This window comes from Physeter macrocephalus, chromosome 17, assembly GCF_002837175.3.
Source record: "Physeter macrocephalus isolate SW-GA chromosome 17, ASM283717v5, whole genome shotgun sequence".
NCBI lineage: Eukaryota > Metazoa > Chordata > Mammalia > Artiodactyla > Physeteridae > Physeter > Physeter macrocephalus.
Genome location: NC_041230.1, coordinates 49,412,235 through 49,429,163, shown reverse-complemented (window position 1 = coordinate 49,429,163; position 16,929 = coordinate 49,412,235). Strand labels below are relative to the sequence as shown.

The following is a 16,929-nucleotide window of genomic DNA, read 5'->3' as shown; positions in this document are numbered from 1 at the left end:
TGCAATAATTAACCTTATATATATATATATATATATATATATATATATGACATGTCACATATGTATGAATTCATCTGTAGGTAAAGTTCCTAGAAGTGGAATTGCTCCATTACAGAGCTTGTACTTTTTAAAATTTTGATAGATATTTGATAGATATTGTCACACTACCCACAATAGAGGTTGTACCCATTTATACTTGCATCAGCAGTTGGTGAGAGAGCATGTTTCCCCACATTCTGGGGATGCGTTTGGAAACATTGTCAGAGATCATTTCATATAGGGCCTTGAATACAAAGCCAGGAGGTGTGAACTTGATCCATTGACCATGGACACCTGTTGGAGGGTTTAGGCAGTAGGTGAGGATGGGCAGGTTTGAAGTTTTAAAAGCTTATTTTCATGATGACATTGAATCAATTTTGCAGGAAATTTTTATTCTCAAACAGGCTTGAGTGGTAATGTGATGAGTCAGAGAGCAGAAAAAATCTCCATTAGGATTGAAGCCATGTTGGGGAGAATGTGATTGTCATCTGGGCACAGCGGCCACTGCAGTCAACGGGGTTGGATATGAGCACAACTTGGTTTCTTTACCATCCATAACTCTAGCTTTCCTGCCAGTTTTCTTTTATGACATATTTCCCACAAGCTGATGGCTCCTCGTGAAACATTTAGCCCTGAAGGGTAATGACATAAAAACCAAAAACAAGGAATTTTTATCGGAAGCTAATGGTTGACCCAATGACAAGCAGACAAGTGATACAGCAACTTTATCTTTCTCTACAAGACCTTTTTGCAAATTAATTGGATTTGGAACTGCATGGAAGAAAGAGCTGGGGGAAGCAAAAATGCAGACACATTCATTCTGAGTCTTTTGTCTCTTAAACAAGAAGTTAGTCACTATTATGTGATACAACAAGAGAAGGAAAGATGGATGGCAGTCAGTTGTGAAGGCACGAGCATATGAAGGACCTGAGAGCCAGGCCCATCCAGATGCTCCAGCCGTGGTTCAAGGAAGAGCACCTTGGCCTTGGTACTCTTGGGGCTTGCTCTGGGGTTTAGGGCCATTACGGCTAAGCCAGAGGATGGCAGCTTTTGCTCTAAGAGCCAAGTGGCTTTCAGAGATGCTTGTTATGAATTTGTGCTTCTCGGCCACACCTTCTATGGTGCCCAGAGCTGGTGGGAGGAGCAAGGAGGCCATTTGGTTTTTATTCATGGTGAAGCCACCCAGCTATTTCTGCAGAAGCACCTCACCCAGGACGGGGAATGGTGGATTGGACTCACATGGAACTTGGCTTGGAATGGAACTACAGAAGGTAGGTGCCGTGATAATTTCGTTTTATGGGGAGCTTGTGGCTGTGATTCTCACCATAGTTTCTTACCCAGAACTCCATGGAAAAAATTAGTACGTCCCAATTCTCATGGTAAGGAGACCCTCCTTTTTGGTTGTTTTGTGGATCAAATAAAATAATTCTTGTGTAGTACCTAGCACAGAATCCAGCTTGTAGCTGACATGCTAGAAATGTCCCTTTCTTTGCTCGTGCCTAAGACTAGCTATGGCTTCTTCAGTTCTTGCTAGAATAGTGCCTGGCACTGTCCTGAGTGCTTCACGTCCATCTTCACAGTGAATCCTTATCATAACCGATGAAACAGTTCTGATTGTTGATCCTATTTTACAGATGGGAAAACAGAGTCTCAGGAAATAACGACTAAGCTATTTTCAAAGCACTTCCACATGTCCTTCTCCCACTTGTTATGAGGCTGAAGCGCATTAAGTGCTTAGCACGGCTCAATTCACATTAGACGGTCTCACGGTAACAGTCGTCCTGGAAACCCTACCTTATCCTTCGCTAGGTGAGAACCCCTTCCTCCAACCCCCGCACGTTCAGGTGAGTCCTCCTCTTGGCACCTGTAGGATCTTGTCCACACATTTAGGAGAGCACTTTTGGCCTGACTTCAGGTTTTAGGTGTCTTCCCCCCAGACTATGAGCTCTTCAAGGGAAGGAACCATTCTTCTGGCCGTTTTTGTTTTCCCAGTGTCCGTACACAACAAAAAATGGATGTCCGTATTTAAGCCTTACCCCTGCCCCACGAGGCAAGCACTGCTACTCTTATTTTACGAATGAGGAAAATAAGTCCAGAGGGATGAAATGACTTGTGCAAGATGACAGCGTCCTGCTACCTCCCATTGCTCAGTAGAAGCTGCTGGGTTTTAGAAATGAGTAGCTTGGTCTGGGCTGCACACCTGTAGAAATGTACCAGCATGGATGGAAATACTTTAATAAAGGAGCAGCCGGGGAAGCTCATTTTAGGAAACTCACAGCCAAGGGATTTGAATTCTAAATGCATCTTCAGGCAACATCTATTGAATGGTTTCTTGCTTTGTAGATGCAGAAACTGTGGATTTCTGTATATCGGACACCCATTCACATGCAGTTAAAGAAGCGTGTCTATTTAAAATCTCCAAGGGATACTGCATGGCTGCTACAGAAAATGGGGTAGATCTGAGTAGGCTGATACGTCCCAACCTACATCACTCAGTGTTATTTAAGAAGCAAGGGACTGTCCTGGCTGTGTGCCATATGATGGCATTTGTGTAACTAGATTTCAGGCATTCATAAATGTTGATGTATGGATATAATTCATCCTGGAACAATTTTCAAGAAACATAACAATAAGGGGAGTAGTCCATAGGTTGAAAGAGGGAAGATGTTTTCACTGTATACCCTTTTGTGTTCTTTGAATTTTTTTAACCATAGGTATGGATTTCTTTTCCTTAAAAAAATGTTAAATGTATTTTGAGTCTTCACAGTAAATAGTTTATATCCAGTGTTTTCTAGAGCTCTGGTGTACCTCTGTATTACACACACACGCGCACACACACACACACACACACACACACACTTCTTCAACAATCATGTTGGTGTATTCAAGGCTCTGAAGAGTACCAAAATCATGAAAATTGCTTCCACTTTAACTCAGGGCTGCCCAAGTATATTTGACAAGGGCCCCTGCTTCTCTCTGGAGTATGTCTTGCCATCTCGAGGCACACTTCTGTGCTCTTTTTATTTTATTTTTAAAATTGTTTTTTAAATTAAAAAAAAAATTTTTTTAAACCTTAAAAAAATTATTTTTTAATTTATTATTACTTTTTTGGCCACATCGGGTCTTCGTTGCTGCGCATGGGCTTTCTCTAGTTGCGGTGAGCGGGGGCTACTCTTTGTTGCGGTGCGCGGGCTTCTCATTGCGGTAGCTTCTCTTGTTATGGAGCACAGGCTCTAGGCGCGCGGGCTTCAGTAGTTGCAGCATGCAGGCTCAGAAGTTGAGGCACATGGGTCCTAGAGCTCGCGGGCTTCAGCAGTTGTGGCTCATGGGCTTCAGTAGTAGAGGCTTGCGGGCTCTAGAGCGCAGGCTCAGTAGTTGTGGCGCACGGGCTTAGTTGCTCCACGGCGTGTGGGATCTTCCCGAACCAGAGTTCGAACTTGTGTCCCCTGCATTGGCAGGCAGATTCTTAACCACTGCGCCACCAGGGAAGTCCTGTGCTCTATTTTAAATTGTGGTTAGACATTACTGGAAGCATCAGCTATTTAATCAAACCTCTCTGTATGGGCTCTTGGGCTCGGCACTCCGGTTTGTAGGCTGAGACCTTATCTTGGAAGACAGTGGCTAGGTGATGCCCCTTCACTGGCATGTGACAGAGAGGCCTTCAGCCTACCTGTGTCCCCTGCATTGGCAGGCGGATTCTTAACCACTGCGCCACCAGGGAAGTCCTGTGCTCTATTTTAAATTGTGGTTAGACATTACTGGAAGCATCATCTATTTAATCAAACCTCTCTGTATGGGCTCTTGGGCTCGGCACTCCGGTTTGTAGGCTGAGACCTTATCTTGGAAGACAGTGGCTAGGTGATGCCCCTTCACTGGCATGTGACAGAGAGGCCTTCAGCCTGTCAGCTCTGCCTGAGCACCCACTGCACACAAGGAGTGGAGCTGGGGCAAGCTCTGTACACACCAGGATCAGGAGGACCCTTCCAAGTCCTGGGGGTCATATTCCCATCCCAGGGTCCAGGATCTGGCTGTACACCTCAGATGTGAGCTACAGCCACTGGCGCCGAGGGCAGGATGCTTCTGTAACCAACCCCTGGGACTACGTTGGGAGAGACCCTTCCTTTGGGTGGTTGGCCTCGGACAACTGCACGCAGGAGTTCACCTTCATCTGTGAGTTTGGTGAGCTGGCCTGTGCTGTGGGGTCTCCCTCCTCCCTTCTTTTTCTGTCTCTATCTCTCTGCATCTCCTTCTGTCTTGCTCTGTCTCTCTTTTTCTGTATCTCTCTGTCTCTGTCTCTCTATCTCTCTAAATGCCCACAATCTCCGGCTGTGTGATGCTCCGTGTCTCAGTTCATCTCTCCAGCTCATGTCCCGCTCTCTCCCTGTCCACTTACCTGCCTACCTGCCCTCTAGTCTCACTTGTCTGTCTTCCCCTCTCATAACCCACATTAGAGCGAAATGCTCAGCCCTGTTTCCTCTCCTTTTCCAGTCTTCCCATGAAGAGAGATGTGGTCCCAGGAGGCTGTTCTCACTCACCCTTGACTCCCGCTCCCCGGTCAGCCTGGCTTTGAGCCCCTCACCCCCGCACCCCCACTCCCAACTCCCCCCCTGCTCTGCTCCTGCGCCCTTTCCAGCTGCTGCCTGTGGTAGGCCCTTTTTGTGGGCCCTGGGAACCCCTTCCTGGGGACTGTGTGTGCGAGTCCGTGCAGGAGTGGCCCGAGACCCACACTGGGTCCTGCCTGCCGTGGGGGGCCTGCTCTTGGAGCTGAGCTACCTCGTGGTCCCCTGACCCTCAAGTCAGCCTTGACAGAAGGTTCTGGGCTTCCAGGCCCAGTCCCCTCCCTGGTTCTAAGCCCCTCATTGGAGACTCTGGTGCCCAGGCCCCATTCTGGGTTCGGACACTTACTGGGACCCCTGCTCTATTTCCCCCAAGCTCAGCTTTATAGATGCCATGCAAGCTTAACTTTCCTGCCTGGCCAATTCTGAAAACTCGAAAGCTTTGTGGACCTGTGGGTTATGCAACTTCCTCACTTCTTACCAAAGCTCCCCCGCAAACCCCATCCCCTTCCCCACCCCCACTGCAAGCCTGTCTCAGCACCGTCAGCCCCCAGGGTCTTGCAGCCCCTGGCACGAGGTCACATTAGGAAGAGCTAACATACATCCAGCAGGAGTTCCACGCACTGAGCTGTACATGCCTCTGTGCACTTATTCATCACACAGTAGAAGTACCTCCATCGTTCTGTCGCAGGCCCACGATAAAGCTAAGAAAAGTGACGCTCAGAAAGGGTAAGCTCCTTGCCCAAGGCCACACAGCGGGGAGGTGACAGATGAGACGGGAAGGTCAGAGAGACAGGCTGGCAGACACTGTGCCGCTGGCTTTGAAGACGAAGGAAGGGGCAGCCTCTAGAAGCTGGAAACGGCAAGGGAACAGCTTCTCCCCTAGAGGCTCCAGAAGGAACCAGCCCTGCTCACACCTTGATATTAGCCCAGTAAAGCCCATTTTGAACTTCTGACCATAACTGTAAGAAGATAAATTTGTGCTCTTTAAGCCACTAAGTTTGTGGTCATTTGTTACAGCAACCTTTAGGAAATGAACACAGATTTTGCTCTCAACCCCTGCCCTGTGGCGGTCCCACCAGGCAGACGGGCCTGCGTCTGAAGCCAGTGTTTCCTACTTTCTGCTGTGCACATCTGAGCCAGGTCATTCTTTATCAACAAATGTTTACTGAGCATAGACCACATGCCAGGAGCTGGGCTGGAGTGGGGTCTCAGCACAGTGACCCCACAGAGCCCGATGTTACCACAGGGGAGGATAATAGTGCAGCTCATAGGACTGGTATGAAGACTCCGTGAAATGACTCATGCATTCAACAAATGCTTGTTTAGCATCTATGATGTGCCAGGCATTGTTTTCAGATAAGTCTCAAGGAAGGCACTCGAAACAGGTGGAATGATAGTTGCCACTTTTACTGCCCTGACCCTACACGTACAGACTCATTTGATCCTCCTAACGACTCTCTGGGGTGTGATATTGACTCCCCCCGTGAAGAGGAGGCACGGAGAAGCTGAATAACTTGCGGAAGACCACACAGCCCGAGTGTGGCTGGGCTGGCCCTGAGCCTGGGCAGGCTGGCCCCAGAGCCATGCTCATGCTCTCCACATTGTTTCTCACCCCCGCTGAGTCAGCTCCCACTGTGTCCTTGCACCTCACAGCCCTGATCCCTGAGACCTCTCTGCTTCCCATCACCTGGCCACTTGTCCTCCTTAGCTGTCACCTTACCTTTGCCACAGGTGTCGGCCAGAGTCTGGCCTGCGAGAGCCTCAATGCCACCGTGCACTGTGGCTCAGGGGAGGTGATCCAGATCCAGGATGCTTTCTATGGGTGCCAGACTCCCCACTATTGCGTCCAGGACGCCGGGGACCCCTCAGACCTGGAGGAGGAATGCAGCTGGGTCAGCGCCAAGGACGAAGTGGCAGGTAGGGCCCAAGGGCTCTGTAGCTCTGGCTGCAAGTGCAGGGCACTTCCTGGTGTCCTGTGCCCCGCAAAGGGGTCTGGAAGGATTGAACAACCTTCATATCTGACCTTGGGCCTCCATCATATAGGAAAACTGGCCAGTCTGCCCACAGCACCAAGCAGGGGAGTAAGGGGGCCGTGGCTCACCCTTCACCTGACATCAAACCCACCCGACGGGTCAGGTGGACATTTTGCTCCCCACCCCAATCGGGTGCAAAAACATTGCTTTCTTTTTTTTAATTTAAATTTTTAAAATTTCGAAATACTTCAAAAGCACAGACAAGAATGAAAAAAATTTCAATGAAATCCCCTGGACCCACTACCCAACTTTGTCAAATCTTAGCATTATGCCATATTTGCTTAAGAGTCCCTCATTACAGAAATGAATAAAACATTAGATTCGTATCATGTCTTGATACATATTGTACTAGTTTGTTTCATTTATTATGTAACTATCTCATAGTTTCTCTTTTCCTCTATTGAGAGATGTGCGGATTGTTGCTTAATCCTTGCAATTGAGAATAGTCCTGAAACAAACAAACGTTCCAGGTGGTATCTCTCCTGTTCTGGATGGTATCTCTCCTTCACATGGGAGAGTTTCTCTAGGGTCTTATTTTTCTAAATCAGATTAAATCTGCCTCTGAACCAGGTTTGTCTGGTGACAAGGATTCTCCCTTGGAAAGAAACTTGCACCTCTCCCCGCCACGTCTGACCCACATCACCCCTGCTCCCCTTAGAGCAGGCGTGGGGGAAAGAAATGTCGAAATCAGCCAGTTGGTTCTCTTCGGCTCACCTCGTTGCCCCAGCATTCCTGAGGCTGTGGCCCACCAAGTAGGAAAGGCCCGGAGGACAGGCCGATGGGTGTGCCTCCCTCACAGATGGAGCTCAGTGGGCTATTTCCTTAAAGGCCCAGATGCAAGCTTCCAAACCTTGTAGCCACACCCAGAGGGCACATTGGATGGGAGCCCTGCATCCTTTGGGGGAGGGTTGGAGATCTGGGCAGATCCCCAGGGGGTCGGTTTGTACTTAAGTGTCACCATCACTCATTCATTCAGTCAGTTTGCTGATAGACGTTTACTGAGCACCAAAATTGTGCCATGCACTATCTTGGGCTCTGTGGATGCAGGGATGAATCAAACACAATCTGTTCTTCGAAGAGGTCACAGTCTAATGGGGAGACAGATACAAATACAGGCAATTACCTAGCACTGTGCTCAGTGTCACACAGAAGGGAGAAAAGGTGCTGTTTAGTTACTCATGCAAGACTCATTTTGTACCTGCTATGTATCAGGTACTGTTTTGTGTGCTGGAGATAGAGCAGTGAACAAAAACAAAGCAAAACAAAACATTCCCTCTCTCTTGGAGATTGTAGTCTAGTGCTGTGAATGCACCTAGTAGGGTACAGATCTCACACTGAGGGGTATAGCAAACTGGGTCCCAGCAGGAAAACAGAAATCATGCTAGGTCTTCCAACAGAGGGAATTTAATGCAGGGAATTGGTTACCCAAGTCACGGAAGTGCTGAGAAGCCGAATAGGGGATGATGATCCAACCCTGAGATTAGAGGAGCAGAAAGCCGCTACCACCCCAAAGGGCTGGAGGGACAACCATGGGGGATGTCACACCAACACCGGAAGTCAGGGCCACCTGGCAGGTGCTAGAACCATGACCTGCCCTGTGGGAGCAAAGACCACGGAGGGAGGGACTGGCCAGAGGGAGCTGGAGCTGCAGAGGAGATGTGGTGAGAGAGAGGGCAAAAAGCACCCTGCCCTGTACCTCTTCCCGTCTGGCGCAGGCAGACTCTGAACCCCCAAATTCCCACCCTAATCCCTGGAACTGCAGGTATGATGAGATGCCATGCCCATGAATATGTTAACTTACGTGGCAAAAGGGTCTTTGTACATGTAATTATGGTTGCTAATCTTAAAATAGGGAGATTATCCTGGATTATCAAAGTGGGTACAATCTACTCACATGAGCCCCTCAAAGCAGAGAATTCTCTCTGGCTAGAAGCATAAGAGAGGTGTGGCAGTTGGAGAGGTCAGTGAGATTCAAGTATGAGATAGATCTGATGCCTCATTGCCAGCTCTGAGATACAGGGGGTCACATGGGAGGACTAGAGACAGGCCTCTAAGAGCTTAGGGTGGTCCCAGCAGAGAGCCAGCAAGGAAATGGGACCTCAGTCCTACAGTCCCAAGGAACTGAATTCAGCCAACAAGAATAATGAGACTGGAGGTAGATTCCTCCCCAGAGCCTCTGTGACACCTTGATTTCAGCCCTGTGATACCCTGAGCAGAGCCCAGCTGGGCCCACCCAGACCTCTGACCTCCAGAAAGGTGAGGTAATAAATGTGCTGTTTTATGCCACTACATTTTTGTAATTTGTTACAGCAGCCATTGGAAGTTAATACGTCGTCTTCAGTCTTCCATCAGCGCCTGACAGTGCACAGGGGAGTTTGGGAAATGTAGTTCCCTGCAATTTGGAACCAAGTGGGGTGAGGGTGGATCTGTGGGCCAACGGTCAAAGGGCTGGCCACCTTCCCAGAGGAGGTGAGATCTAAGCTGAGACCTGAAGATATGATAGGAGTCACGCAGGAAAAGGACAGCTGGGTGAATGGGGACGGGTGCTCTGGGGAGAGGGAGGAATGCATGCAAATCCAAGGAAGAGGGTGGTAGGTGCAGGGGACTGCAAAGCACTCAGCACGGGTGGAGGTGGGGCACTAGTGCCTGAGGAACCCAGACCCTAGCCCCAGGAGGTTGGGGAAGCACTGGAGGGTATTAAGCAGGGGAGGATCGCTGGCCAGGTGTATTTTAAAGCTGCCCGCAGGCTGCTGTGAGGCCAAACAAGGGAGGCTGATGCCAGAAACCCAGGTGAGAGAGGCTGGAGGCTGGAGGGCAATGCAGATGGAGAGAAATGGACAGATTCCAGAAACAGAAGGAAGTACTGACAGGACTTGTCAATGATGGGAGTCCAGGATGACCCTGGCATTGAGAGGAGAGGCTGGGGGAGGAGCAGCTGGTGGCAAAGGTGGAGAAGGGAGATTGTATTCACGTCCTAGGGCTGCCTTACCAAGTACCACAAACTGGGTGGCTTAAAACAACAGAAACACATTCTCTTGCAGTCTGGAGGCTGAGTCCAAAATCAAGGTGTCAGCTGGACTTCTCTACCTCCGAAACCTGCAGGGGAGAGCCCTTCCTTTCCTCTTCTAGCATCCGGTATTTGTCGGCAATGCTTGGCCACAAACCCTTGTAGGTGCATCTCTCTAATCTCTGCTTCCAACTTCACATGCCTGTCTCTGTGTCCAAAGGACACCAGTCATAGTGGATTAAGGGCTCACCCTAATGACCTCATCTTAACTTGATTATGTTTGCAAAGACCCTGTTTCCAAATAAGCTCACATTCACAGATACCAAAGGTTAGGACTTAAAGACACCTTTTAGAGGGGACACACTTCAACCCAAATCAGAGATCAAGACCTCATTTCAGGATATGAGAAGCCTGGAGTGCCCTGTGACGTCCAAGTGGAGATGCTGTGTAGACAACTGGACATACGGGGTAGGAACTCAAGAGAGAGCTAAACAAGAGACATAGATCAAGGAGTCATCGGCCCATGGCTAAAAACCGGGTGAGGGGGGCACAAAACCATAACAGCTGGGGGGGAACCAGGGCCAGGAGAGCATCTGAGGAGGGGGTGGGGCTTGCCTGGCTAAGCAACTGGACAGGAAAAGAGCATTCAAATATGCCAAAGCCTGGAGCAAGCATGGGTTTCTCAGATGCGAAAGCGAACAAGGAAAGTGATGCAGTGCAGGGCAGAGCCATAGGATGCTCTCAAGCCAAGGAGGGAAGCAGGGCCACAGCATCTGCCTGTCCCTTCTCCAGGCCTCTCTGCAGGCATCTATTATGTCCACATGGCCGGAGGGAACGGGTGTGTGGATGCCCCTGAAGCTTCTGGCCTGGGGTCTCCACACTCCTCCCTCCTGTGGGCACCTGGTGCCCGTGGCAGACACAGGGCTCCTAATCTTGTGCCCTCTTTGCCAGTTCTCAGGAAGTAGGTTTCTACCTTAGACCATGTGAGTAGATGCCACTGGACCAGTGGTTCTCAAAGTGGGGTCCCTGGGCCAGCAGCATTGACATCGCCTGGAAGCTTGTTAGAAAAGCAAATCCGCAAGCTGCCCTCCAAATCTACTGAAACAGAATCAGGGTCTGGAAATCTGTGTCTTCACAAGCCCTCCAGGGCATTCTGGTATCCCGAAGTTTGGGAACCATTGTGCTGGACCCTGAGATATTTGAGGGCAGGAATCCTACTTGTTTCTCCCCCAGCACCAGGCTCAGCGCCCGGTCTTCAGTAGATACCAACAGGTACTTGCTGGGGGGATGGTGGGTGAATGAACGAATGCGAGGTCACTCATCTCTGTCTGACCCTATCCTCTAATGTCCTTCACAGGGTTTCTGCTTCCGCTGGGATGTGGGTGCCTCCCAGGCCAGCGCCAGGGGCAGCAGATGGGACCTACTTTGGAGACCTGTGCCCCCACCCCGGGGCAGCTACCTGTGGGTGCGGTGCCACTGCCGGGAAGGGGAGTCCCCAACTTGCCTGGCTGTGGGAATCTCGTTCTTATCTCTAGCCCTCCTTGGAGCAAAGGGAGCAGCTGTCCGTGGGGGCGGGTCTGCTCAGAACTGAGAGGCCTCCTCACCCAAAATTGCTGCCCTGCGGCTTGCCCTCCCCACCTGGCTTAGCTGCACGGTAAAGCATTTGAGGTTCAGCTGCAAAACAAGCCATCAAGCCAGAAGTTGAAAAACAACTGTTTTAACCCCAGGACCCTTCAAATTAAATTTCATGGGGTGACCCAATAAACACAATAGACAAAACCAAGATTACTTGATTGGAAGGATTCCCACATGCCACACGCACTCAACCACCACCCTCCCTGTAGACTGCCATTTTAGAATGCACAGGGACTTGTACAAATCTAAAAAACCATAAAAATAACCCATATTTCCAGAATTTATAAAAGTGTTATAAATCAAAAAGGAAGAATCCCTCCCTTCAATTCAACTATTCTATGCCTCATAAAGAAACTACTCTTAATTGTTTAGAATAAATTCTTCCCTGCTTTTTAAAGTGTTTTCATAGACATGGCTGTGTATGAATGTATAGATGTATATGTCTACAACTCAATTTTTTTCACTTAATAATATATCCTGGACATCTCTCCAAGTCACTACCTTATTCTTCTAATGACTGAATAGTATCCCATCATAAGATTATGTCAAAATTTATTTAACCCGTTCCCCTCTTTTTTAAAAAAAAAAAATTTATTTTTGGCTGCTTTGGTTCTTTGTTGCTGCATGTGGCTTCCTCTAGTTGCGGTGAGCGGGGGCCACTCTTCATTGCGGTGCGCGGGCTTCTCATTACGGTGGCTCCTCTTGTTGTGGAGCACGGGCTCCAGGCGTGGGGGCTTCACTAGTTGCGGCACGTGGGCTCAGTAGTTGTGGCTCACGGGCTCTAGAGCGCAGGCTCAGTAGTTGTGGCGCACGGGCTTAGTTACTCCGCAGCATGTGGGATCTTCCCGGACCAGGGATCGAACCCGTGTCCCCTGCATTGGCAGGCGGATTTGTAACCACTGTTCCACCAGGGAAGTCCAACCTGTTCTCCTCTTGATGGACATTTTGGTTGCTTCTGAGTTTTTGTTGTTATGGATCACACTGCAGTACTCTCTTGTGCATTCTTGTGCATATATCTTGACATGCGCCTGGGATTATGTTTAGAGGACAGATCCCTAGTAGCGGAAATGCTGGGTCACAGGGTACGTGCATTTTAAATATTAGCAGACATTGCCACATTACCCTCCAAGATGGCTGTATCGAGTTCATTCCTATAACAGTGTGAGTGCAAATTTCCCCTCAAGCTGGGACACCACATTATGCCGTTGTCCAACCAATTAATCAGTCAGAACGGCAAATTCTACCGAGTCCGTGAGTAATGGTTCAAGGAGCTCTGAAGGGGAAAGATGAGTCAGAGAAGGTTGGGGTCCCCAGGGGCCAGCCAGGAGAGCGGGGTCCTTGGGGACAGGAGGAGGAGGGCTGCACGGAGGAGAGGGTGCAGGAAGTGGGGGTGGCACTAATTTGCAGAACACACTTGGGTGGAATAAGAGTTAGCAGGGTGTCTTGTTCTGTTTTCTGGGAAGAGAGGCCACATGGGTTGGCAGCACTTTCCATCTGGTGGTTTTGCTCCTGGACAAAGGGTGCCCTTGGAGATCTGCCAGTTGCAGCCTTGCTGTCATCAGACAGACGGCTAGCGTAGGGGTAGGGGGTGAGTTGGGTCTGGCTACCACATGGACCAGATTTTCTGTCCTGACTTTGATTTCAAATATCTTGTCCCTTGTGAATCAGTGTGTTCTGATCACCATCAGTTTCTGATTTCTGAAGGGAAGGACTTCATCCAGCAGTATCCCCTGCCCCCCACCTCCTGCCTCTGTGCCCAGAAGGGCCTGCTGCATCCTGAGTTTCCTCGGATGATCATGAATCAGTACCAGTCAGGACCACAATGGCTTTCTGACCAGCTCAAGAAAGTCCTTTTCATTTGCATTCAGCTTCTTACATATTTTCCCTTCTCATTTAAGTCAGAAACCAAAAGATTGTGCTGCACCAATCAGCCCATGGCTGGGTGAGCCGCCACAAATTCTATCCCTCACCCCATCCTCCAGGCCAACTTGTGAAGCTCAAATTTGTAAAATTTAATGTGCACTAAATTGCTAACAATGATTCATCAGCCGCCCTAGCCAAGGAGATTTTCCTAAAGGTGCTTTGCCTTTTGCCTTTTTAATCATTATAAAATACATTTAGACAATCAATGGATCCTGGTTAAATAAATTAGGGTACATTGTGCAGCTATTAAAGAGTATAAGGCAGCTCTAACTGAATTCATATAGAACAATCTCCAAAATATACTAAGTGAAGAGAATGGAAGGTGCCAAATAGTGAACAGAGCACCATTTGTATAAATAGAAAAGTATGTACATGCTTGTGAGTGTGTAGGTATCTCTGGAAGTAGACCCAGGAGACTGGTAACAATGGCTGCCTCTGGGGAGCAGGACTGGGGGACTGATGGGTAGCAGTCAGGGAGGGCTTTCTTTTCACTGTAGACCCTTTTGTACATTTCAAATTCTGTATCTGGGTCATGTATTACCTAGGAATAAAAAATAAAATTCAAAAGAACTTTAAAACGTAAAAATAAAATTTTTAAAACTTTAAAAGCCCCACTAAAGACAAAGGTCAGGTAGAAGAGAGTAGGTTTTAAACAGAAATATCTGCTTTGCAACGGCAAATGGTATTTTGAGTTTTGATCTGCAGGCCTGAAGCTGACGGTGTCCGGTGAGAGTTTCATCTTTGATAACGTCACCATCTGCCTTACTTGGCTCCTCTCTCCCTACATTGGAAACCTGTCCTGTATAATTAATGTGGGGGATGGCCACACTTTCGATCCCTACTACCCCACAAGGTAAGAGGAATTTCTGAGCCTTGAGTAAAAATGTATCAGTCAGTTTCTGCTGCATAACAAAACACCCCAAAACTTAGTGACTTACAATAATAGTTATAATTTTTCATGGTTCTTTGGATCAGCTAGGTGTCTTTTCTTGTCTGGACTAGCTCAGCTGGATGGCCTAGGAAGGCATCATCATTCTTTTGTCTGGCAGTTAGCTGGATGTCAGCTAGTGGCATGTGTCACTCATCACCCAACAGGCTAGTCTAGGCTCATCTGCATGGTGGCAGAAGAGTTTCCAGCAAGGAGTGAAAGCAAGACCCAAGGTGCAAGCATTTTTCAAATCACTACTTGTGTCCCATTTTCTAATGTCCCATTGACCAAAGCAAGTTCCATGGCCAAGCCCAGATTGAACAGGTGGAGAAATAGTCTCCACCTGTTGGTGGAAGAAGAGGCAGAGTCACAGTACAAAGGGGCAAACATACGGGAATGGGAGGAATGGTGCTCACAGGTTTTCTCAATGGAGAAGGTCACTCAAACAGTCATGGAGAGCTGGGTCCCTTGAGCTCGGCTCTGTGGAATCTCCCCTGAGTCACTGTCCAAGGAGTCAGTAACGGGGTGAAGAAGATGCTCACCTGGGTGTACGAATGTTTTTTGTTGATAAGGATAATAAAAATAATAGTAGCAATATTAATAACAGTCCAGCTAAGCAGCTTTCTTAATCCTCACAACAACCACCCCATGAGCAGGAGCTATGCTGTCCTGAATAACAGCCACTCACCATATGAGCTACTGGGCCCTTGGAATACAGCTGCTCTCAACTGAGATGTGCTGTAAATGTAAATGCACGTGGGATATTGAAGATGGAGCTCCCTTCCCATGAAAGAATGTCAAATATCTCATTAAGTGATGTTTAGATACTGATTACACATTGAAATGATAGTATTTTGGATCTACTGGGGTTAAGGAAATAAATTTTTTTTTTTTTTTTTTTTTTTTTGCGGTACACAGGCCTCTCACTGCTGTGGCCTCTCCCTTTGCAGAGCACAGGCTCCAGACGCGCAGGCTCAGCGGCCATGGCTCATGGGCCTAGCTGCTCCGCGGCACGGGGGATCCTCCCGGACCGGGGCATGAACCCATGTCCCCTGCATCGGCAGGCAGACTCTCAACCACTGCGCCACCAGGGAAGCCCAGGAGATAAATTTTTTAAATTAATTTCACCTGCTCCTTCTCACTTTTTTCAGTGTGACTATTAGAAAGTTTACAATGACACACGTGGCTCACACTGTTTCTGTTGGACAGTGCTGAACTACATAATCATCTTGTTTCACAGACAAAGCTATTGAGGCTTAAAGAGGTCCAGTAGCATTGCCCAAGCCACGCAGCTGGTGAGTGACAGCACAGCGGGGCAAGCCAGGACTGCCTGGAATCAAAGCTCAGGCTCTTAAGCTCTTAGGCCCTGGTGGAGAACACAGCACGCAGCATCAGGGCCCAAGGGCACCAGACGCTGCATCCTCCAGGGAAGAGTAGCTCCCCAAGCTGATGGCAGCTGAACACAATTCATAACATTTCAAAGTCCTACCTGGGCCTGGAGTAAGCGCCATTCTACCCTGCTGGGTGCCCCAGCTGAAGGGGTGCCCCATCAGTTCCAGATCCTCCTTGGCATCTGGCTCATTTCAGGGAAATCAAGGATCCCCAGGGAAATCATGGAGGCCCATAAGCACCTCTCCTAACCCTGAAACATCTCTGATTCTACTCTGTGTGGGCTAGAGGTTCTGAATCCAGCCCTGTGGGTGCCTGCCATTCCCAGAAGGCCTGGGTGGGCTGGGGCAACCCGGGGGCCAACCCGGTCCACAGTCCAAATCTGATCCAGTAAGTGCGGGTCTCAAACTCAGAAGTCCTCTGGGGTCTCAGGCACTGTGCCATGCCGCAAAATAAAATGTGTCCAGAGGCTGGGGTTCTTATCCCAGATATGATGTGAGACCCAGAGACAATCTCAGGGTTTCCATTTCCTAGTGAGACCCAGAGACAATCTCGGGGTTTCCATTTCCTTCCCTATCACATTTATATTGATGGCCATCTTAACTGTTTCACAGAGTAAAATGAGAAATTATATATGAAGTTGCTTCGGAGAAAAAAAAGGTTTAAGTGATAGAAATACCCATGGCATTATTCTGCAGGTTTCTTCCCGTTTGCTACCATTTCATCAATAAAACAAGAAATGCTAAGTTACACAATCTTTCAGCCCCCAAATTTTATACAAATTGCATTTGGCATAAGTCAAAATTGACTGACTGTAGCCCTTTTAAGTTCTTTAGCTACACAAGGACATTTCAGTAATATACAAATGTAGTTAAAAACTGGAGCAAATGGGACAAAATGCAAATATTTGTCCACTCTGGATGGTGAGTCCAAGGATGTTTATCATATTACTCTCTGGAATTCTCTGTGTGATTAAATGTTTTCATAATCTAAGAGAAACAGCAATAAACAATGCTTTACATTTGCAAACCCTCTGGGCATTTGCTGTAAGTGAAAGCTACTGCATTTTTTTTTCTCTTTCGAAAGAAATAGATGGTGATACCCTCCACCATCACTCCAACCCAATAACCCAATTTTGTCTACTTTAAAGATCTGTTAGACCTTGAAACTACCCACTCACCCTCTGCTATCATTTTTATTAACATTGGGAGATATATTTCTGATGCTTTCTTATCATCACTAGCAGCCTCAGAACTCAGTTTACAATGTGAGAAATGGCAGGAATTTTAAGTATACAGAAGTCACATACTTCGTGCAAACGTCATTACGTTTTTGGTTTTTTTTTTTTTGCGGTACGCGGGCCTCTCACTGTTGTGGCCTCTCCCGTTGCGGAGCACAGGCTCCGCACGCTCAGGC

The 16,929-nt window shown here is 48.2% G+C and overlaps 1 long non-coding RNA gene across 5 annotated transcripts in view; it reads right to left on the bottom strand.

Annotated features, from left to right (window-relative positions):
- LOC114484052 (uncharacterized) overlaps nucleotides 1–16,929 on the bottom strand; it is a 46,245-nt gene that overhangs the window by 23,213 nt on the left and 6,103 nt on the right. For 2 of the 5 annotated variants that reach the window (XR_003676548.2, XR_008615463.1), the window contains exons 3-4: nucleotides 14,541–14,666; nucleotides 6,319–6,469 (exon numbers count right to left, since the gene is read on the bottom strand). The exons of 1 other annotated variant lie outside the window; for it this stretch is intronic. This is a non-coding gene — a long non-coding RNA (uncharacterized lncRNA). The remainder of the gene's footprint in view (nucleotides 1–6,318; nucleotides 6,470–14,540; nucleotides 14,667–16,929) is intronic. 2 more of the 5 variants (XR_003676549.2, XR_003676550.2) reach the window with 2 other exon arrangements.